The sequence below is a fragment of the Hylobates moloch genome, unplaced genomic scaffold, assembly GCF_009828535.3.
Source record: "Hylobates moloch isolate HMO894 unplaced genomic scaffold, HMol_V3 SCAFFOLD_14, whole genome shotgun sequence".
NCBI classification, from domain to species: Eukaryota; Metazoa; Chordata; class Mammalia; order Primates; family Hylobatidae; genus Hylobates; species Hylobates moloch.
Genome location: NW_026652289.1, coordinates 29671981 through 29695493, shown reverse-complemented (window position 1 = coordinate 29695493; position 23513 = coordinate 29671981). Strand labels below are relative to the sequence as shown.

Here is a 23513-nt window from a genome sequence, read left to right as displayed (position 1 = left end):
ATAGACCAATGAGAATAGAGAACCCAGAAACAAGACATGCCTACAGTGAATATATTTTTGACAAAGGTGCCAAGAACATACACTGGGGAAAAGACAGTCTCTTCAATAAGTGGTGCTGGGAAAACTTGATGTACAGATGCAGAAGAATGAAACTAGGTCCCTATCTCCAACCATATACAAAAATCAAATCAAAATGGATTAAAGACTTAAGTCTAACACCTCAAACTATAAAACTACTACAAGAAAACATTGGGGAAATTCTCCAGGACATTGATCTAAGCAAAGATTTCTTGAGCAATAACCCACAAACAGGGACAACCAAAGCAAAAACGGATGAGTAGGATGACATCAAGTTAAAAAGCTCCTACATAGCAAAAGATACAATCAACAAAGTGAAGAGAAACCCACAGAATGGGAGAAAATATTTGCAAACTACAACTAACTACTCACCTGAGAAGGGATTAATAATCAGAATACATAAGGAGCTCAAACAACTCTATAGGGAAAAAAATCCAATATTCCAATCAAAAGATGGGCAAAAAGTCTGAATAGACATTACCCAAAATAAGACATACAAATAGAAAACAGATATATGAAAAGGTGCTCAACATCAATGATCATTAGATATATGCCAAAAAAAAAATACTTTACAATGAGATATCATCTCACCATCGTCAAAATGGCTTATAACCAAAAGACAGGCAATAATAAATGCTTGCGAGGATGTGGAGAAAAGGGAACCCCCTTGTACGCTGTTGGTGGGAGTGTAAATTTGTACAACCACTATAGAGAAGAGTTTGGAGGTTCCTCAAAAAACTAAAAATTGAGCTACCATATGATCCAGCAATCCCACTGCTGGGTATATACCCAAAAGAGAGGAAATCTCTCTATTAAAGAGATACCTGCACACCTATGTTTGTTGTGGCACTGTTCACAATAGCTAAGACTAGGAAGCAACTTAAATGCCCATCAACGGATAAATGGATAAAGAAAACGTGAAACATATACACAATGGAGTACTATTCTGCCATAATAAAGAATGAGATCCAGTCATTTGCAACAGCATGATGGAAGCGAAGATCATTATGTTAAGTGAGATAAGCCAGGCACAGAAAGAAAAACATCACATGTTCTAACTTATTTGTGAGATCTAAAAATCAAAACAGCTGAACTCATGGACATAGCGATTTGAAGGGTGGTTACCAGAGGCTAAGAGCAGTAGCACAGTAGCAGGGGATTTGGAGGGAGGTGGTGATGGTTAATAAGTATAAAAAAAATAGAAAGAATAAATAAGACCTACTATTTGATAACATAATAGAGTAACTATAGTCAATAATAATTCTATATTTTTAAATAACTTTAAATAACTTTTAAATAACTTTAAAGAATGTAATTGGATTGTTTGTAACTCAGACAATTGAGAGGATTCTCCCTGATGTCTTATTTCACATTGCATGCCTGTATCGAAACATCTCATGTACCCCAAAAATATGTACACCTACTATATACCCACAAAATTTTTTAAGCAAAATTTTTAAAAAATTAAATTGTATACTTTTTTTTTTTTGTTAATCTGCCTTTTGTTATCAGGGTCTTGGCCATGAACCTAAGATGAGAAGGAAAGAGATTTCTTTTCCCCTACATGGCATTGCAAGGAATGAGTGAAGAACAATGTCTCCTTGCATATAAGTGTGTCTCTAGAAGTCAGCAAGCACCTCACACATGGTAAACACCCAAATGTTACTGGATGAATGAATAAAGTAGCATTAATTGAGTTAAACGTGAGTGTTATAAGACACCTAACCACAATTCGAGAGGTTGTCTGGAGTACAAGACTGGGCTAAGGCATAATTAGGCATAAGCAGCCATGAGAGTCAGTGGAGCAGCGTGTTTCAGACAGATCGCAGGGATCTTTTTTCTCTCTTTTTTTCTTTTTCTTTTCTTTTTTTTTTTTTTTTTTTTGAGACAGAGTCACACTCAGTCACCCAAGCTGGAGTGGCTCGATCTCGCTCACTGCAAGCTCCGCCTCCTGGGTTCACGCCCTTCTTCTGCCTCAGCCTCCTGAGTAGCTGGGACTACAACGCCCGCCACCACGCCCAGCTAATTTTTTTTTTTTTTTTTTTTTTTTTTTTTTTTTTTTTTAGTAGAGATGGGATTTCACCGTGTTAGCCAGGATTGTCGAGATCTCCTGAACTTGTGATCCACCCTCCTCGGGCTCCCAAAGTGTTGGGATTACAGGTATGAGCCACCACGCTCGGCCTTTTATTTCATTTAGAAATCTGTTTTTTGTTCTTTGTTTTCATAGGTTATTGTGGAACAGGTAGTGTTTGGTTATATGATTAAGTTCTTTAGTGGTGATTTGTGAGATTTTGGTGCACCCATCACCCGAGCAGTATACACAGCACACAATTTGTAATCTTTTATCCCTTACCCCCTTCCCATCCTTTCTCCTGAGTCCCCTGTGGCATTCTTATGCCTTTGCATCCTCATAGCTTAGCTCCCACTTATGAGTGAGAACATGTGATGTTTGGTTTTCCATTCCTGAGTTACCTCACTTAGAATAATAGTCTCCAATCTCATTCAGGCCACTGCAAATGCCATTAATTCATTCCTTTTTATCGCTGAGTAGTATTCTATTGTGTGTGTGTGTGTGTGTGTGTGTGTGTGTGTGTGTGTGTGTGTATGTATACATATGCCACAGTTTATTTATCTGTTCATTGATTGATGAGCATTTGGGTCAGTTCCACGTTTTGCAATTGCGAATTGTGCTGCTATAAACATGCATGTGCAAGTATCTTTATCTTTTTCGAAAAATGATTTCTTTTCCTCTGGGTAGATACCCAGTAGAGGGATTGCTGGATCAAATGGTAGTTCTACTTTTATTTCTTTAAGAAATCTCTACACTGTTTTCCATAGTGGTTGTACTAGTTTATGTTCCCACCAGCGGTGTAGAAGTGTTCCCAGTTCACCACATCCAGGCCAACATCTATTATTTTTTGATTTTTTGTTTATGACCATTCTTGCAGGAGTAAGGTAGTATTGCATTGTGGTTTTGATTTGCATTTTCCTGATCATAAGTGGTATTGAGCATTTTTTCATATGTTTGTTAGTTATTTGTACATCTTCTTTTGAGAATTATCTATTCATGTCTTTAGCCCACTTTTTGATGGGATTGTTTGTTTCTTTCCTTGCTAATTTGTTTGAGTTCATTGTAGACTCTGGATATTAGTCCTTTGTTAGATGTATAGATTGTGAAGATGTTCTCCCACTCTGTGAGTTGTCTATTTACTCTGCTGAGTTTTCCAAATACAGTCAACTGGTCTTTGACAAAGCAAACAAAAACATAAAGTGGGAAAGGACACCCTATTCAATAAATGGTGCTGGGATAATCGGCAAGCCACATGTAGGAGAATGATGCTGGATCCTCATCTCTCACCTTATACAAAAATGAACTCAAGATGGATCTAGGACTTAAATCTAAGACCTGAAACTATGAAAATTCTAGAAGATAACATTGGAAAAACCCTTCTGGACATTGGCCTAGGCAAGGATTTCATGACCAAGAACCCAAAAGCAAATGTAATAAAAACAAAGGTAAATAGCTGAGACTTAATTAAACTAAAGAGCTTTTACATGGCAAAAGGAGATCTGGTTTTTAAACCTTTGTCAGTGCATCTATGATTCTAATCCTGAGTGTCATTACTTATATCTTAAGTAAATCTCTTCATTTAAGAATGAGGAATGTGATAGTTAATTTTATGTGTTAATTTGACTGGGTCACAGGGTACCCAGATATCTGGTCAAACATTATTCTGGGTGTTTATATGAAGATGTTTTTGGATGAGATTAACATTTAAATCAGTAGAAATGAAATAAAGCAGATTATCCTCCACAATGTGGGAGGGCCTCATCCAGTCAGTTGAAGGACTAAATAGAACAAAAGTCTGATCCTTACTCAGGTGAGAGCAAATTCTCCTGACAGGCAGTCTTCTCACTGTCATGTTGGCTCTTCTTTCCAATTAGCCTCTGCTTTTCTAATTGCTTAGCAAGGTTGTGCAAGGGATTGCTCAAAAATGTGCATCTCTTCAGAGGCCTAGGCTTGGAACCATCAGCTTGTCACTCCCGCCACATTTAATTTGCCAAAACGTTCTGAGGCTAGCCTAGTTTCAGAGGAGAGGAGATGGACACCACCTCTTGAGAAGAAATTTAAAGTCACATTGTGAAGAACTGGGAATGATTTTTGCAATGAGCCTACCACATTTATCTGCCATCTTCATGAATTTTGCAAAAATTCCTTTACCAACTCTTTAACATTCTATTTATTCATGAGGTCTACATTACCATAATCATATATGAAATTGTGGGTTTAAAGTTAAAACTTTTTATGTTCATTAGAAGTCATAACTATTAAAAATTGAGAAGAAAAAACTTACCCACATACTTAAATAAGGTAGAGTTCAGAAGTTTCTACGAGATTCAGAGATTGATGGAAATTCTCTAACATGCTGTGAGAGAGTAAAAATGATCTCTCTAACAAGTGCTAGCGTCCCTATTGTGTCCATAGCACTAGAATAAATGCAGGGGAAAGGACTAAGAACTTAAAACCTGTTTTAGGAGAGTTTGCAACGCAGAGTGGCCAACAGAATCATCTTGCCCACCACTACACTAGCCAACCCATAAGGAATGTAAACCCTATGTCGATCATACAAAGAATAAGTAAAATAGTATTTGGAAAAGGAGGTGATCAAGTGGAAAGGAGGGATAGAAGAAGGAATCATGGACTGAATTTGCTTCAAGCTAGACCTTCAAATACGGGTAGGAGAAGAGCAGATAACCTTAAGGTAGGGAGACTTTTTAAACTGGAAAGAAGCCCTAGCTAGAGGCTCAAAGACAGTAAATAAAAAACCACAGTCAGAAGTCAGTAAAATTAGATGTAAAATGTTAAAACCAACATTATTCACATTATGGTATGTAAATGACATTATATAATACTTAGTTTTGGTCATCAACATAGTGGTCATTATGCACATCTGAATTTAAGAGAGATAGGAAATATATAAAGAGTTGAGAAATGGGGATGAATTCTACTTCTGGCAAGGTAGGGCTGCATACTTTGAACCAATATTCCTACTAAAGACAAGGTGAAAACATGGACATTTTATCAAAGCCATTAGCCTAATGACACCAAAAAGCTCAGAAAATGGTGAGAAATTATCAGGTGAAGATCCAAAAGAAGATTAAAGTGCAGAAAAGTGAATCCAGCTGAGAGGGTAATTTTTCCCTTGGGACCATTAGCTGCTCAGGACCTGGCCAGCACTTTTGACGGCTTCTCAGGGATAAAGACACCAAAGGTGGCATCTAGGCCCACATGTTAAGCTTGGGGCCCTAAAGACTACATTCTGAATCAACCTCAAGTAGCACTGCCGTCACACAGACTGCAGCCCAGCTTCAAAGCAGCTAAATCTCTGAAATTGAGTTAAGGTGTTCTAAGGCTACTAGCAATTTAGAAATTTTGTTTTTCACCCTATTTCCGGTTCCTTTCAGCTAAGTTTTCCTTCTACTGGACACAGATGGAATCTCAATGAGAAAAGAGATTCATGAGACTATTAAGGAAATATAAAATGACGTACCATGTGTGTTGCAAAAGGGAATTTTATTTATTATGCTAAGGAATTTAGAGGAAAACATTGCAGCTTTGTTTATTTTAAAAAATAATAAAATTAAAAATTAAACTTTTTTATTGGTTGCCAACCAAGGACCATTCATATACTTGGCTGTCTTTTGAGATCTCCTTTACTTCAAAATCCATTTAGAAGGCTTTTCTAATGTGCTATGTGTGGAAACTGGTTGCAAGATTTAGAACAAAAATAATCCTGAGTGACATGTGAATTATCAAGTCAAAGCTGAGAGAAGTAAATCCAGTTTCTGAAGAAATAATACAGTTAGCCTTGTACCATTGGCTCTGATGGAGTTTGATTTTTGTGAGGTACAGATGTTTTCAGTTTTTGATACATAGTCTCAAGATACAACTAAAAGTAGGCTTTGGTGCTATTTTTGGAGGTGTATAATCTGCTACTCTACTTAAAATATTTTGGTATATCTTCCTGTTTCATTCATTTCTCTGAGTCCCAATATGTCAGAGCAAGATGTCCTCCTTCTTTCATTTTGGGGGACCCAATTTTTATTTCTGTAATTTTAATTATCACTTGTCTACTCTCTTCTTTACGGTATTTTTACATGTGGGCCACTGTGTTAGGTGACTAAGCAAAGCCTGAGCCACCAGATACTGACTTGCAGGAAAAAAATGAACTTAATGTACTCCAGTAAATCCAGTGGTAAAATTTGCCATGGCCAAGTCTTATAGTACAACATATTAAACAGGAATCTGTGTCTAAGATATTCAAAATTATTTTAAATTTTTAGTAAAATCAGCAGAGAATAACCATGAAATAAAAAAAAATGGAAGCAATTATAACCACATCATAAACAAAATGTTCTCCTCTTCCAAAACTTCCATGGTAATTAACAGTATGTGTCATCTTAGCTAGATTATGGTGCCCAGTTGGTTGGTAAAACCCTAGTCTACACGTTGCTGTACAGTATTTTTTAGATGTGATTAACATCTACAATCGGCTGACTTTAAGTAAAGCAGATGACACTCCATAATGTGAGTGGGCCTCATCCAATCAGTTGAACACCTTGAGAGTAGAGACTGAGGTTTCCCAAAGTAGAAGAATTCTGTCTCCAGATTGTCACATGGAAATTCTGCCTGAGTTTCCACCCTTCAGACTCAAGAATGCAATATCAACTCTTATCCGAAATCTGAGTCCAGTTTTTCCGCCTGCCCCATGAATTTCAGGCTTGCCAGTCTCAATAATTGAGTCAATTCTTTAAAATAGATCTCTCTCTCTCTCTCTCTCAGTCTCTCTCAATCTCTCTCTCTCTCTCTCTGTCTCGTGTGTGTGTGTGTGTGTGTGTGTGTGTGTGTGTGTGTGTTTTCCTGGAGAACCTTAATTCTTACACCTTCCAAGGAAGGAATAAGCTTCCAATGGTTATTTGTAACATTCCATGTAAATATCTGAATGCATCTAACACACATGTAGAGTGGTATTTTTAATATTGCCTTTGCATTTTGTTTAAAACCAAATAGATAGTAGCCACTTATAACTCTTTTATTATGTATAGCAGTTTTAACAGTTTCCAGGAGGTTATGTTCTTTTGACCCTCCGAGGTTTCTTCCCATAGTTTCACCCTATTTTTCCTTTCATTCTAATCCTTAAAGAGCATGAAAGCTTATTCTTTTCCTCCCTGAGTAAATAAAAGCAATATAGTTATGTCATCTTGTGGCCCTTTGTGGATTATAGGCCAATTTTTTTTTTCCTTTCACAAAAACAACTGTTGGCACAAAACTATTTAAACAACTATTATTTAAATCTATGGGAAAAAATATTGCTGATTTTTATAAAACAGTTGCCAGAGAATGATGATTAAGGGCAATTTACGAAAGGCATGAGTGTTAGGGCCATTGCTAAGGACAACAACTAGTTGGGAGGAAACAAAAATAATTTGTTACAAAAGAAAAGTGAGTTAGTAATGGAGAAGTCTAGCAGATAAGTGTTTGATGAGTATATGAAGACTAATTTTGACATTTTCATTCTCAGCTCTCTCTTCTTGTAAGTAGGAGAAAAGACGTCAGTTTCAGACAATCAAATGGAAAAATTCTAAAAGGTACATTTAAGAATTTCTTAATCTTTTCTCATAATCTAATCAGACTGACTATATCACAAATAGTTGTCATGGGAAAGAAAAAAAGTGTAAGCAGCTAAGGGAAGGAGATAGAGGAAACAAAGAACAGTTGATAAAATATCCAAAATTGCATAATACATTAAACTTAAAATTTTTCAAATGTCTTTATATAGTCACTTGGAGATGATGATTAACTGTATTAGTTTCTTCAAAACACACTTGGGAAGGTTTTAACGAAGTTATATAAGTACCAGTGTTCACAGTATGGGAGGAGAATTTTATCTTAGCAACTGGTATTAGTGATCTAAAAATGTTTCACCCGTGTATGAGCACCCTAAAATCTGTTCTTACACACACCCTCCAGATTTTTTCCAATATAAATTGGCAAGTCTTTTATTCTTTTTATGTATATGACATCAACCAAACTTGCAAGTTTTTAATTTGTAGTTTATTCCCTTTGCTATACTGACACCTAACTCTAGTGACAGGTGTGGTCAAAGTAGGGATAAGGAGAGACGTGTGGGTAATGGACTGTTTCTTTAAGGAAGTCACTATGGTGAGGTGGTAACAAAATAATCCTCAAGCAATGGAGAAAGAACTCTCAGACAAGAAAAAGAAATATGCTTTTGAGGGTAGCAGATGCTTCGTGGAAGGTGGGCGAAAACCACCTATAGATCTGATTTCTGGTTCTTGAATTTAGATATTTGGGTTTAAAATTCCCTCCCTTTACACTATCTAATTAATTCTACTAGAAAGAGTCATGCCACCGTACAGGTCTTCCATTTTTGCTACCGAACTTCGGTGGCGACAATGCTGTCTCCCAAACTTTGTTCCCAAGGGCACACAAGATGACATAATTAGCAGTACACAGGATGACTTAATTAGCAGTTTTCCCAACTGTTTGTCATGGATTGCTCAATTCCAAAACCAAAATATTAGGGTACTTCAACTAGATGCATTCAGACCAGATAACCCATCCCATTTTATCCATATTTTCCCAGGGATATTTAGTTTGTGTCTATCTGCTTTGCTTTCTGCATCAATTAAGACGTTGTTTTGCAATAAGTAACAGAAACATACTGTGGATAGCTTAAATACATACACTTTAAGGATATCAGGAGCTCGCTATATTAATAGAAGGCTTGTCTGAAGCGGCATCTCTTAGCATCGCATCTGGCCCAGATGTGGGCACTGCTGTTGAGAATGAATTGCTATCATTCTTGTATGCACCACGAAGCAAAGATTCCAAACCATGTATGGAAAATCCAGTTGAGAGAACTAAATCGTCGTAACTGCTTGGCCGCCAGGCTGTTCCTTATCCTCTTTGCCCTTTGCAGTGGGAAATAAGATACTGCCTTCCAAAAGGAATTATCACGGTGGGAAATTACCTGCAAATAGGACACCATGCCAACTCAAAATACAAGTGGGTACTGGCGTTCCTTATCCTTAGACGTTGTTATCCTTATGCTCAGCATAATCTTCACCATTGACTAAAATGCTCTCTAATGTAGATAATTTGTATTTGCCTCCTAGAGAACTCTGAACTACTGCCACCCTGAACATGTCTTGGCTTCTTTTTTCCCCCAGCAAGGATCAAAAGCAAGTTTTTTTTCATTGTAATTGTTCAGTCATCGTCGATCTATTAACTTGTGTTGATTTGCAAGGCGGGCAGCCAAATGACTGTCACAATAACAAAAGCCAAGTCTCCTTTGATTGTAGAATCATCAATAATATTTATTCACTTGTCTCTGGCATGAGACAATTACTTTTCCACTACAGAAAGGCCGTTTAAATTGAACTTGTATTTCCTGCTTCCCAGGCATTTTGAGTAGGAGGAGGGCAGACCTCCTCATCATCTAATGCAATTGTTTTGCATCATCTTAATTTGAGCGGAGCCTGACATTCCTGAATTCCTGATTGCATGCCAAGCTGTGGGGTGTGGCAAACAGCTCAGTTGTTTTAATTCCAGAAACTGAGTGATGACATTTTGCTAAGCTTCTGTCACATACGCCCTCACGAAGGGTGGGAAAATTTTGAACTCTGGGCTTCAGTTTATGTGTTATGTTTAGTAAGTGTGTAAGTAACTAAAGCACCTCTGTTTACTTGGTTTTGACATTTGGAGAATGAACTTTTCTCACCACAAGATAGAATACCAAGTGAATCTTGTTCTTCACGTGTTCCTGATAAAGATGAAGAAACAAATGATTGAGAAGTTAAAGGATAATAAAAAAATGTGGTAAATACCAAATGAATAGTATAGGCAGAAAAAGGAATAAGAAAGAACTTAGGTGACGGTCATGGCAGTGGGAATGGTGGGTTATCCCTTTCGCACAAGTTCTGCATCACAGAGAACACGTTTAATTTTTTCTCTGTTCAGAAAAGATCAACCAAAAAATTCTTTTAACTTGTACTACTACTAGGTAAATATTTCTGCCTCCATTCCCCTAGAAGAAGATACTAATGCATAAACTTGTTCCACTACTACCCCAAATAACTGTTCAAACCCAAAGTAAGGACTTGGATCCCAAGCCTGAATCTGGTACATGTGATCCCTAGGTTGCCAGCCTTAAATATGTATAACTTTGCATTGAACCCAAGGTTAGATCTTGGGGGGGTGCGGAAATCTTGGAGTTGCTATGTCCAAGGGAAAATGTCTATGAATGTGACCTGGGGCATCATGTCCTTTTGCCCAGACCCTGAGAGGATCTGCATCTATTTTCAGACCAACTTCCTTCTGGAACTTAATATCCGTATAAAATGGATGATTTTAGGGGACTGCCTGTGGCTTAGGCAGAATTGTAGAGTCAAACAGAGAAAGAAATCATCTTTTTAATAAACTGGTGCTGCAGGATTTTCCATTTTAAACTCCAGTTACCCTTCCTATATCCCTCCTGAATTGGTTTTACAAGTTTAAAAGAACAGACAATGAGGTCCTGTCAGACTGGTTCACACAAACTCCACAGCACCTGACAGGTTTGAAAAACACTAACATTTGAGTATTCCCAAGTGTCACACACTATCTGCACATATTCTGGGTATATGAGTATGGAAAGGAAGGGACTTCTCCAAAATATTTTACGAACCCTGAATTCCTCTAATGGGGTTAGAAACTCCTTTCTTAAATCACAACTTCATAAAAAAAAACTTCTGGAATCCTACAATATAGTATCACCTCTAAATTTTTTCTGTCAAATCCACAGTACAATAAAGACTTCATAAATAAAATTTATAAATAAAACTTATAAATAAAATTTATAAATAAAACTTATAAATAAAATTTATTTATAAATACATAAACTTATAAATAAAATTAATTTATAAATACATAAACTTATAAATAAAATTTATAGATAAAATTTATAAATAGAATTTATTTGTAAATAAAATTTATAAGTAAAACTTATTTATTCATAAATAAAATACATTAAAGAGTAGATGGGACTACAGGCCCAGATAATTTTTTCTTTTTTTTTTATTTTTGGTAGAGACGAGGTTTCCCCATGCTGGTCAGGCTGGTTTTGAACTTTTGACCTCAAGTGATTTGCCTGCCTCAGCCTCCCAAAGTGCTGGGATTACAGGTGTGAGCCATGGCTCCTGGCAAGACTTGCCTTTAAACATAAAATGCCAAGGAGTAACAAAGTGAAGGAAACAGACTTCCCAGAATTTTTGGTGCTATTCTTTGATAGCAGTGGCACTAGTAAGAGGAGAAACCTACACTGTATTTTCTTTGTCCCTGATTGCCATGGAGTAGGTCATCCAGGGGAGGGGGTAGTGTGGTCTTTTGGAAGAATATGAAAAGGGGAGTTAGAAAGAAGAACGAAGGAGGTATGGTTTGTAATATGATCTTGCCCTTCTCAAGTAATTAGAAATTTGAAGGTGCTTGGGAGTATCAAATGATACTAAATTGTACACATATTTCTAATTCCTTACTCCTAAGACATCACTTAATAAAATTCACTTAAAAAAAAACAAAAACCTCTCATCAGAGGTGTCTAGTTTTTGATTCAGCAGCAGGTAAGGATCTCAGAGTTTGCCACTCCATTCTAACAAGTAAAAAGTTAAACAGACTGAAGAAATCAACAACTCTTGTCAGGTCTGTAAGCAAAGTGAGGTCCAAGAGCAAATCGCTAATCCTAAAATTGGAGAGATGGACAAGTGACTATAGAGAAGCACAGCTTACCAAAGCAAAAACCTCCCTGCAAACCAGTAGGAAAACCTGAACTGTAATGTATGGATTGCTGAAGGCTCAGTATGGACAAGTCTGACAAATAAAATCTCTGGGGGGACCCAATCATTGTGGGGTCCCCATAATTTTGTGAGTTTTGCCTCCTGCAGTCCTAACAGTTTCTCTCAGTGAATAGTGAAGAAAAATCTCATTCTTCCAGCACAGGGAGAGGAAAAGATACCACTTTGAAATACACCAGAGCATTGTGTTCTACTTAACAAGGTCACCCTCGGAAGAAGCCATTTAACCAGAGCCTAACTTAATGTGGTTTTCTCAGAGCCTACATGTCCTGGTAGAAGAGAAATACCCAATCCCGGTCCCCTCTAGCTTCCACATGGGGAAAGAGAAACCCAACTCCAGCCCAGTCCTGCCATCGTGCCTCATGAGAAAGGGAACGGGACTGAAAAGCGCTCGTGAAGTTCACAGTCCAGGTAAAAGCTCAATAAACAGACACCTGTTCATGAGACTATAGGACACTTCTCCTCCCCTCACATCTTTCCACCATATTACTAAAGTCCTGTTCACAGTAGTTTCTTTAACTCTATCCATCGTATCCAGTTATCAAGAAAAAATTACAAGCTGTGCTAAAAGACAAAAAGCATAATTTGAAGGGACAGAGGAAGTATTAGAATCAGACTCAGATATGGCCAGGATGTTAGAATTATCAGACCAGTAATTTTAAACAACAATAAATAATGCGTTAAGGGATCTAATGGATAAAGCAAATAGTATGCAGGGACAGACAGATGATGTAATCAGAGAGATGGAAATTCTAAAAAAGGACCAAAAAGAAATACTAGCGATCAATCATACTGTAACAGAATTGATGTATTTGATGGCTTATTAGTAGACTAAAAATGGCCATAGAAAAATCTGTGAGCTTGTGGATATCTCAGATAGAAACCTCCAAAACTGAAAATCAAAGAAAAGAAAAACTGACAGGAACAGAACAGAATATCCAAGGGCTAGGAAAACTACAAAAGGTGTAACATGTGTGTAATGCAAATACCAGAAGAAGAAAGAGAGAAAGGGACAGAATAAGTATTTGAAACAATAATGACTGAAAATTTCCCCAAATTAGTATCAGACACTAAACCACCAATCCAGGAAGCTCTGAGAACACTGAGGAAGATAAATACACTCCCCCCCACACACAAAAAAAACACACTTAGGTATATCATTTTTAAACTATAGAAAAATCAAAGATAAAGAAAAGAAATCCCAGAAGAAGCCAAAAGAAAAGAAAACCTTACCCACAGAGAAGGAAAGATAAGAATTACATCCACCTTCTCCTCAGAAACCATGCAAGAAAAAAGAGAGTGGAGTGAAATATTTAACATGTTCAGGGGAAAAAAAAGCAACCAAACTAGAACTCTGAAATTATCTTCAAAAGTGAAGACAAACAAAAATTGAAGGAATGTGTTTCCAATAGACCTACGTTGCAAGAAATGTTAAGAAGTTTTTTAGCAAGAAGAAAAAATATATAGGTCAGAAACTCAGATCTACATAAAGGAAAAGCATAGGAAAAGGAATAAATGAAAGTAAAATTAAAATTTTTAATTTTGTCATTCTTAATTGAGCTAAAGGATAACAGTTTTTAAGACAATAATAACAACAATACGTATGTGTGTATATATGTGCTTACTTATGCTCATGTATAAATTAAATGAAATACAGCAATCAGACAAAGGATAGGAGGAAAGAATTAAGATTATTTTGTTATTATAAGGTACCATACACACTACCCATAATAAATGGTATAGTCTTATTAAAGTAGATTTGAATTAGTTATAAATGCATATGGCAAACTTCAGGGAAACTACCTTTAAAAAAGTATAACTGATGATCTAGGAAAGGAGAAAAAAAAATCATATAAAATTCACAATTAAAATGATAAAAGACAGAATAATAGTGTGCTATAGATTGAATGTTTGTCCCCCTTCAAAATCTATTTAGAGATTGAATTGCCGATGCAATGGTATTAGGAAGTGAGACCTTTTAGAGGTGATTACGCCATGAGGGTGCCACTCTAAGGGGTGGGTTTAATGTCTTAATAAAAGGGTTTTCAGAAGTGGGCTCTCTCTCAACTCTTCTGCTTTTCTGCTGTGTAAAGAACAATATTCTTCCTCTCTGGGGAATTCAGCATTCAAGGTGTCATTTTGGGAGCAGAAACCAGGTCCTCAGCAGACACTAAAGTTGCTGCTGCCTTGATATAAGACAGTGTCAGCCTCTGTAATTGCAAGCCAATAGATTCCTATTCATTATTAATTACCCAGTCTGTGGTATCCTGTTATAGCAGCACCAACAGATCAAGAAACATTGGAAGACAAAAATAGGAACAAGCAATTAAAGCAATGAATTAAAAACAGTAACAAATACAATAGATACTAATCCAATTACATTAATAATCACTTTAAACATCAATGGTCTAAATGCACCAATTAAAGAACAAAGATGGTGAGAGTAAATCAGAAAGCAGGACCCAGCTAGACGTTGTCTGTAAGAAAAACATTTTAGTTATAAAGACATACAGAATAAAAGTAAATGGATGGAGACAGATAAACCATGCTAACACTGATGAAAAGAAAGTGGTGTCACTATTAATTTCAGACAGAGCAGACTTCAGAGCAAGGAAAGTTATCAGAGATTAAGAAGGGCAGCCGGGCGCAGTGGCTCACGCTTGTAATCCCAGCACTTTGGGAGGCCGAGGCAGGCAGATCACGAGGTCAGGAGATCGAGACCACGGTGAAACCCCGTCTCTACTAAAAATACAAAAAATTAGCCGGGCGTGGTGGCGGGCACCTGTGGTCCCAGCTACTCGGAGACGCTGAGGCAGGAGAATGGCGTGAACCCGGGAGGCGGAGCTTGCAGTGAGCCGAGATTGCGCCACTGCACTCCAGCCTGGGCGACAGAGCGAGACTCCGTCTCAAAAAAAAAAAAAAAAAGAAGGGCATTACACAATGATAAAGGGGTCATTTCTCCAGGAAGATATAATAATCCTGGAGATGTGTTTGCCTATAACACAGTGTCAAAATATGACACAACGAGGAATTTTGGCATGTATTTCAAAACTCCTTGATCAGAAAAGGGACAGACCCTGCAGTCGAAAATCATGAAGAACACAGTAAAATTCAACAATACCATCAATTAACTGGAAATAATTGACATTTATAGAGTACTTTATTCAACAACAGTAGATTATATATTCTTCTTAAGCTCACGTGAAACCACATGAGATCACAATTTGGGCCATAAAGCACACCTCGACAAGTTAAAAAAAAATAGAAATTATACAATTTCCATTCTCATACCACAGTGAAATTAAACTACGAATCAATAGCAAAAAGGTAGCTGAAAAATCCAAAAATATATGGAGATTAAACAACATACTTTTAAATGTCTCATGAGTCAAAAAATAAATATCCAAAAAAAATTTAAATATCTTGAACTAAACAAAAATGAAAACAACTTAAAATTTGTTTGATACAGTGAAAGCAGTGCTTACAGGTAAACTTACAGCATTGAATGCACATGTTACAAAAGAAGAAAGATTTAAAATCAGTTATCTAAACTTTAACCTAAGAAACTGGGAAAAGAAGAGCAAATTAATTTCAAGGTTAACATGAGAAAAGAAATAATAAAAGTTAAAGCAGAAATCAATGAAACTGGAAATAGAAATTCAATTTTTTAAAATCAACAAAACCAAAAGCTGGTTCTTTGTAAAGATCAATAAAATTGATAAGCCTCTAGCTAGGCCAAGTTATTAAAAATGAGAGAGGACGCCAGACGCCTGTCATCCCAGCACTTTGGAAGGCCAAGTCGGGCGGATCATGATGTCAGGAGATCAAGACCTTCCTGGCTAACATGGTGAAACCCCGTCTCTACTAAAAATACAAAAAATTAACCGGGCATGGTGGCGGGTGCCTGTAGTCCCAGCTACTCGGGAGGCTGAGGCAGGAGAATGGCGTGAACCTGGGAGGCGGAGCTTGCAGTGAGCCGAGATCACGCCACTGCACTCCAGCCTGGGCAACAGAGCAAGACTCCGTCTCAAAAAAAAAAAAAAAAAGAGAGAGAGAGAGTGGACACAAGTTATAAATACCAGAAATGAAAGAGAGGGCATTACTGTGAATCAATCCCATGGACATTAAAATGATAATAAAGAAATACTATGAATGACTTTATGCCCATAAATTTGATATTCTGGAGGAAATAAACAAATTCCTTGAAAGACACAATCTGTCAGAACACACAAAGAAAAATTAAAAACTGTAAATTAGCCTATATCTATTTAAAAAAATTAAATCCCCAAACAGAAAGCACCAGACCCTATGGTTTCACTGGTAAATTCTATCAAACATTTAAAGGAAGAAATTATACCAATTTTCCACAATCTCTTTCTGAAGATAAAAACAGAGGGAATAATTCCTAACTTATCTGTGAAGCCAGCATTTCCCTAATAGTAAAAGCAGACAAAGACATTACAAGAAAAGAAAACTACAGACCTATATCTCTTATGAATGTAAATGCAGAAATCCTCAATAAAATATTAGCAAATTGAAGCCAGCAATATATACAACAATTATACATCATGACCAATGGGATTTATCCTAGGTATGCGAGGCTGTAGGCTCAGCATTCAAAAATTAATTGGTGTTATCATCATACTAACAGGCTAAAGATAACAAATCACATAAGCATATAAATAGATGCAGATAAAGCATTTAACACAATCCAACACTTTTCATGTTAAAAACTTTCAGTAAACTAGAAATAGAGGGAAACTTCCTCACCTGATAAATAGTATCTATGAAAATTATTATTCCGAATGGTAAGATACGAAAAACCTTCCTACTAAGATGAGGAACAAGGCAAGAATGTCCCTCCTCACCACTCCTTTTCAACATTGTACTAGAAGTCTTAGTGCAATAAGACAAGAAAAGGAAATAAAAGGAATATTGATCGTAAAAGAATAAATAAAGGTATCTTTATTTATGGATGACATGATTGTCTATGTAGAGAGTCTAAGAGAATTGACCAAAAACTCTTGAAACTAATAAGCTATTAATATTATAGCAAGGTTGCAAGATAAAAGGTTAATATACAAAAAGTCAATTGCTTTCCTGTATTTCCTGCTTTCCTTTCCTGTATTTCCTGTAAGCAAATCAATTTGATATTAAAAACGCGATACCATTTACATTAGCACCTAAAAAACAAAACACTTAAGAATAAACCTAACAAAATATATGCAAGATCTATATTAGGAAAACTACAAAACTCTGATGAAAGAGATCAAAGAACTAAATAAATACAAATTGCATGTTAATGAATAAGAAGACAATATGGTGAAGATGTCAGTGGTTCTCAACTTGGTGTATAGATTCAATGCAATCTCTATCAATATTCCATCAGTTATTTTGTAGATAACACTAAACTGATTCTAAAATTTATATGGAGAGGCAAAAGATCAAAATAGTTAACTCAATATTGAAGGAGAAGAATAAAGTCAGAGGACAGACATTACTTGATTTAAGATGCATTACAAAGCTATAGTAATCAAGACAGTATGGCAATAATAAACAAAAAGATCAATGGAACAGAATAGAATACCCTGAAATAGACTCACATAAATATATTAGTTAATTAATCTTTGACAAAAGAGCAAAAGCAATTCAATGAAGAATTGATAGTGTTTCAACAAATGGTGCTGAAATAATTGCACAGCCATATGTAAAAAAATTAATCTACATACAAACCTTACACCATTCACAAAAAATGACCAAAATGTATCACAGATCTAAATGTAAAACACAAAACTATAAAACTTTTGGAAGATAACAACAGAAAATTTAGAATAAGCTTATCCAACCCAGGGCCCACAAACCGTATGTGGCCCAGGATGACTTTGAATGTGAGCCAATACAAATTGTAAACTTTCTTAAAACATGAAATTTTTTTTGTGATTCTTTTTAGCTCATCAGCTGTTGTTAGTGTTAGTGTATTTTTTGTGGTCCAAGACAATTATTCTTCTTCCAATGTGGCCAGGGAAGCCAATAGATTAGACATACCAATCTAGAAAATCTTGGGTTTTTCTAGACTTTTTCAATATGTGACTTTTTCAATATGACATCAAAAGCTGGACTTCACTAAAATTGAAAATTTCAAACATGTAAAAAACAGTGTCAAAAGAATGAAAAGACAAGTCACAGACTGGGAGAAGATATTTGCAAAAGACATACCTGATAAAGTACTGTTATCCAAAATACATAAAAAACTCACCAATAAGAAAACAAACAACATGATTTTAAAATTGTCCAGAAACCTTAACAGACACCTCACCAAAGAAGATATACAAATGGCAAATAACTATACAAAAAGATGCTTCACATCATATATCATCCAAGAAATGCAAATTAAAACAACAATGAGATACCACTACACACAAATTAGAATGGCCAAAATCCAGAACACTGGCAATACCAAATGCTGCCAAGGATGAGGAGCAACAGGAACTCTCATTCCTTGCTGGTGGCAATGCAAATTTGGATAGCCACTTTGGAAGACAGTTTGGCAATTCTTACAAAACTAAATATATTCTTGCCATATGATCTAGCAGCTGCGTCCCTTGGTGTTTATCCAGAAGAGTTCATGATGGTTAATTTTAGGTGTCAACTTGACTGGATTAAAGGATGTGCAAATAGCTGGTATGGCATTATTTCTGGGTTTGTTGGTGAGGGTGTCTCTGGAAGAAATTGACATTCAAATCAGTGGACTGAGAAAGGAAGATTTGCCCTAATCTAATGTGGGCAGATACCATCCAATCAGCTAAGGGCCTAGATAGAACAAAAAGCAAAGGAAAGGTGATTTCTCTCTCTTTCCTGAAACTGAGACACATTTCTTCTCCTGCCCTTGGACATCAAAACTCCAGGTTCTCCAGCCTTTGCCATCTGAGACTTGCAACAGTGGCCCACCAGTTTCTAATGCCTTCAGCTTCAGACTGAGAGTTATATTGTTGGCTCTAGTCCTTTAAATTTGGACTGGCTTTCCTGGTTCCCCAGCTTCTAGATGGCCTATTGTGGAGCTCAGGCTCCATAACCCCATGAGCCAATTGCCCTAATAAATTCCCTCTCATCTATCTATCTATCTATCTATCATCTATCTATCTATCTATCTATCATCTATCTATCTATCTATCTATCATCTATCTATCTATCTATCATCTCTCTATCTATCATCTGTCTATCATCTCCTATTGGTTCTATCTCTTAGGAGAACTCTGACTAATGAAGAATTGAAAATTATGTCCACATAAAAACCTCTACACGATGTCTATAGCAGTTTTATTCATAATTGCCAAAACTTGGAAGCAACCAAGGTGTCCTTTAGCAGGTGAATGGACAAACTATAGTATATGAATACAATGGAATATTGTTCAGTGCTAAAAAGAAATAAGCTGTGACACCATAAAAAGACACTGAAGAAACTTAAATGCATATCACTAAGTGAAAAAGCCAATCTGAAAAGACTACATACAGTATGGTTTCAATTCTGGAAAAGGCAAAATTATGGATACAGTAAAAAGACCGATGATATGCTCCCTTCAGAAGCATGTACACTAAAATGGGAGTGACACAGAGAAAACTAGCAGGGCCTTTGCACGAAGATGCCATGCAAATTCATAAAGCATTCCACATTTTATAAAAAGAGCAAACCCTCATGTAAACTATAAACTTTGGCAGGTGAGCTGCTGCTGATGCGTCAAGGTAAGCTCATCAGTTTTAACAAATGTGCCACTCTCATGGGGGATGTTGATAATGAGGAAGGCTGTGCATATGTTTGGGCAGGAAGTATTTGGATCTCGGTCCCTTCAGCTCAATTTTGCTGTGAATCCAAAACTGTTCTAGCAAAAAGTCCAGTAGAAATAATAATTTTTTAAAAAACTACCCTCTACTGTGAAACACGGTCCCAGACCTGGAGGGTACGCATAAAGATTTCTTGAAGCAAATTCTGCGTACATTACATTAACATTACAGTAAAACTCAATTAGTTGAACTCCTTTGCCTGTGTGCTTATTTCTACCTTTCTTCTTAGATTGGTGTTTCTAAACTTACATTCAACAGCTGGAATGTGAAGAGGACAAAAAGAAAGAGGGGAAAAGATATGAGTTAAATTGTTGGTAGCATAAGATGCTTGGCAAAGTAGGGAAGAGTCCTCCTCGCTTCTTAATGAGTTTTTACATAAAAGGCCCAGGAACTGAGCCAAACCTACCGCGTTCCTGAATAACATAAGCAACTTGGAAAAGATTTCACTAAGTAAAGCAGGAGCGCTCTGAAGCCCTGGGCTGTAGGCAGAAGCCCATGGGGGTTTATACTGCTGAACTGTCTCAACAGTTTCTTTCTTAAACTTGACTTCCACTGGAGACAGTGTCTTAGGCATGGTAGTGAAATACGGTGGTGACTGGAGCGAGCCAGGTGGTGCTATTTTTGTTCAAGACAAACTTGTTTGCTCCTTAGAGGTCTTCTGGGGAACTGCAGGTAGGGCGATGAGAGGGGAAAGCTACAAAGAGGATGCTTGCTATTATTTTACCACCTGACAATAGTTTACCCAAAGGTGAAATAGATGCAGTCTGTACCTCAATTCTGTGTCATCATTTTTGCCTGAAGGTTTCGAAATAGCTTCCAGTCTTTCCCATGTCTAGTCTGTCTTTAATATTGCTGTCAGATCTTTCCAAGTTATGAATGAGATTAGTGCCTGGTAATAATAGACACTCGAATATTTGCTGAGTAAATGAAGTTTCTTCCTATGATTAAAACCTTCCTATGGCTTCCACTTTCTTATACTGTAGAGTTTCAATTTCTTAACATGGTGTCTGAGACTTCAAGTCTTCATGCGTCCTCTTCTTTTCTAGGTTCTTATCACATGCTCCTCTTTGTGATTCCCTAACTTTGAGCTGTTCCCTTATGTTTCAAAGCATTTACATGTGCTATTTCCTCTTGTTCTCATGCCTTCGTTCCTACTCTGTCTTTAAAGTTTCTGTTCCTTCTCAGTCCTGCTCCTCAATGAAATCTTCCTCGGTGATATCCAGACAGATTGAGTTGGTCCCATTATAGGAGTTTCAATGAAACTAGTAAAATGTATTCTGCTTTCAAGTACATTATAAATGGTTGTTTTCATGTTTCTCTCTCTTGTTAAATGTTGTCTTCTGAGGGAAGAGCTCTCAGCTTGACTGTCTATGTCAAAGTATGGATCATATGGAACAAATAAAAGCAATGGGGGTAGGCAAACCCAGATGAGACTTCGGGCTTTCCCTGCCCAGTGTGCGACCTTAGTAAAAGTAATTAATTTCTCAGAAATTCAGTTTTCTCCTTTAAAAAAATGTTACTTTGGATGGGTCAGCAATTGACAAATAAAATTTTTATTTCTGAATAAAATAAAGTGTTAAAGAAGTAAATGACAAAAAAAGTTTGTGGGGTGTGTGTGTAATTGCCAGATTTCCAAATAATAATTTTAATACTTAATGATTTTTGGACTTTGTTATCAAAACTTTTTGTCCCGTTACAAATGCAGCATTGACAAAGTATATTCGAGTCATAGGCTTTTGAATTACCTGTGATTCTTTGTGAAAATAAAAGACCGAGATTCATGTGACTTCTTATTCAAAGAAATCACAATTATATAGTAGCATCAGATAAGTGAATACACTAAGATAGTAACATAGGTATAAAATTAACCAATCAAAGCCAAAATATAGAGCTATATTTAGTTCAGAAGTTAGAATTTCAGATCTACAGGTTTGTGCCTGGTCTACAAGGAAAAAAATAATTTAAAAATCATCTAGTTCCCAGGTATTCTTATTTACTCCAAGCCATCCTGCTATATTTGTGTTTGCTTCTTTAATTCTTAAGTGTAAAAGTGAGGATGATTGCAGGGAAACTAAGATGAGTGATGTATTATTACCAAAGATTTAAAATTTAGAATTGCACAAAAACCCGTGGACTTCCAAAACCATTCCCAAAGAATAACGTGTTGCCAGGCTCATGAAAAAGGATTTTTCAATTTGAGTTCAGTATCTAATATCTCTTTGTTGTAAAGAAATTGTAAATTAATTGTACTCTGAATGCTAAGTTTTAAAGGCATAACTAAATCTAATGTAAAATTTAGGCTCGTTAAATTCTTTACTTTTAAAGAGTAGAATTTTCTTTTACTCTTATGAACACAGAGAAAAAAGAATAAAACAAAAGTTGCCATTTTAAAAAACACCTCCACAATTTGGAATTTGGTTGTTCTCAAAGGATAAAACTTCTGCCAAATGGATGACAAGCTGTTATCAAAGCATAATAGGAGGCTTCTGTGGGAGTAGGCGATGGATTAATGCACAGAAGTTGCATCACATTTTGAGCTCAGATACTCTTTGAAACAGAAAGAGTCTAAATTTCAAAGCTTGTACTAATCTTTCTTAATAACTCTAGCACTTATTCATAGATGTCCAATATAAATGTGTATTAACCCTAGAAATAAAAACATCAACTTTCTAAAGAAATATTATTTTCAATATCTTCTTACCTCATCACGTTCTTGGAAATCTAAATGACTCAATATGTCAAAGAATGCTAGTGAAAAATAAAACCATCCTTTTTTTTTTTCTTTTTTTGAGACAGGGTCTCACTATGTCACCCTGGCTGGAGTGCAATGGTGCCATCATACCTCATTGTAACCTCAAACTCCTGGGCTCAAGCAATCCTGTTGCCTCAGCCCTCTGAGTAGGTAGGACTACAGGAATGCACCACCACATTCGGCTAATTTTTAAAATCTTTTTGTAGAAGCAGGGTCCTGCTAGGTTGTCCAGGCCAGTCTTGAACTCCTGGCCTCAAGCAATCCTCCTGCCTCAGTTTCCCAAAGTCCTGGGATAACACAGGCATGAGCCACCGTGTTCAGCCAAATCCGTACTTATAGGTTAATAAAATATGAATTCACAAGTAAGATAGAAGGAAAACTAGTAATCAAGATTTATCGAGTATACTGTGCCCAAAGATTATGGGTTCTTTAGCATACTTTTATTATTGACTACTTACAGCATCTACTAAGTATGTTTTATTATTCTCATTTTTAAATTAGATACTGAAATGTCAAGAGATTATTATTTATTGAGGATCATATAGCTGGTTTGTTATACAGACAGAACTCAAACCCAGGGTTTTTGTGGATTTTTTTAAGGCCCTGCTTATCCAAAAGTTGTGCCATTTTTAATTTTTTCCTAGTGTTACAAAATTTTTCCCACATATAAACAACATAGGAGCAGTTAAATTGAACAGATAGTTCTTACAATATAGGAGACATAAATCGCTTCCTGGGATGAGATATTATAAACTTATCTAAGCATCAATATTTTTCGGAAAGACGCCAACATCATTGTACAAGGGAGTTCCCTGAAATGAGCCAAACAAAACCCTTGAAAACAGAATCCTATGAACCATTCATTTCATATCCTCTGGGGAAGTAAATAAAGAATCCTCATCCCACATGGTCATGCACCCTGCCGGCCATC

General features: G+C 36.4%; 1 long non-coding RNA gene and 1 other non-coding gene across 2 annotated transcripts in view; one reads left to right on the top strand and one right to left on the bottom strand.

Moving 5' to 3' along the window:
* Positions 1-23513, bottom strand: part of LOC116482215 (uncharacterized) — a 59645-nt gene that overhangs the window by 27165 nt on the left and 8967 nt on the right. The window lies entirely within an intron of this gene.
* On the top strand, positions 19560-19666 carry LOC116482673 (U6 spliceosomal RNA). Its single transcript, XR_004251949.1, has one exon. It is a non-coding gene; the product is annotated as a U6 spliceosomal RNA (small nuclear RNA).